Source organism: Tenrec ecaudatus, chromosome X (genome assembly GCF_050624435.1).
Source record: "Tenrec ecaudatus isolate mTenEca1 chromosome X, mTenEca1.hap1, whole genome shotgun sequence".
Classification (NCBI taxonomy): domain Eukaryota; kingdom Metazoa; phylum Chordata; class Mammalia; order Afrosoricida; family Tenrecidae; genus Tenrec; species Tenrec ecaudatus.
Window position 1 is genome coordinate 28,375,455 of NC_134548.1, and position 1,199 is coordinate 28,376,653.

Consider the following 1,199-nt stretch of genomic DNA (forward strand, 5'->3'; position numbering starts at 1 on the left):
TTTCTTCACAGAGATTTCGTAATTGGGGGATTTAGGATTTACTTCATTTGCAAAGTAGGAAGTGGTAGTTGGTGTTGTTGTTAGGTGCCATGAAGTTAGTTCTGATGCATAGATACCTGGTGTACAATGGAAAGGAGCATTGCCTGTCCTCACCATCCCCACTATTGTCAGGTTTGCTCATTCTTGCCGACCCTGTGTCCATATATCACATGGAGTGTCTTTTTCCTCCTTCTCCTCCTCCTCCTCCTCTTCCTCCTCCTTCACTTCTTCTTCTCCTCCTCCTCCACCTCATTCTTTAGGTAGTTCATAGTCATTTAAAATCTACCATTTCTGAAGACAATCTTTAGTATTTTCAAAAATCACCGAGTTATGTGTTGTTGTTTTTTGGTTTGTGTTTAGTGTAAATAAACCAAGACTGCACAAATTCAAAAATTTCTTCCCAGTGCACTTTGAAAGATGCCTCAGACCAGATTTAATCAAGAGAGCCAAGAAAAGAGTAGATATTAACCACTGAATTTAAAATATGTTTTATAAATTATTACATTTTCTTAAGATTGTTTGATTTTCTTCTGGCAACCATGCGCTAAAAAAATTGAGACTAGAAACTATTACACAGTAAAGGGTTCTGAAAAACAAACATAATGCACATTCTCTATGGAAGAGCCAATCACTAAGAAATTGTTATGACAACTTTTTGAGTTTAAAAATAAGACTGATATATTTGTAAACATATTAGAAGGAAATAGTTACAAACATTTTTGTGTTCTTAAAATTTTCTCTAGATCTGTTAGTTGGTTGCTAAGCTTTAGTTTTATTAACTCATTGAGAACACAAACATAAGGGTTAAAGCTCTTTCAGAATTCGTCTAGCAGGTTTTCTGGTTTTTCCAGAAACCCCCCCCCCCACACACACAAAAGAGAATATAAACATAATAGAATTGGCATGCATTCATACTGTTATGTCGCAACAAACCTGTGTCTTTGTTAATGTTGATTTATGATTTATTTGCTGTAATGTTTATAGTTAACGTAGATCATATACTGTCTGTAATGTCATTATTTTTTCCTTAAATTTGGTAGTACTATTTTTTTTCCATCTAGACTCCTTGAGTCAGAGCCTGCACTTAAAGGTCAACTAGTTCTCTTTGGCAATTTGAGATCTGTCTGTAATACACATTCCTAAATACTTTTATAGATGCC

General features: G+C 34.7%; 1 non-coding gene across 1 annotated transcript; it reads left to right on the forward strand.

The window, feature by feature from the left end:
* The first annotated feature begins 838 nt into the window (after positions 1–838).
* LOC142435276 (U7 small nuclear RNA) lies at positions 839–899 on the forward strand. Its single transcript, XR_012781368.1, has one exon. It is a non-coding gene; the product is annotated as a U7 small nuclear RNA (small nuclear RNA).
* The last annotated feature ends 300 nt before the right edge of the window (positions 900–1,199 follow it).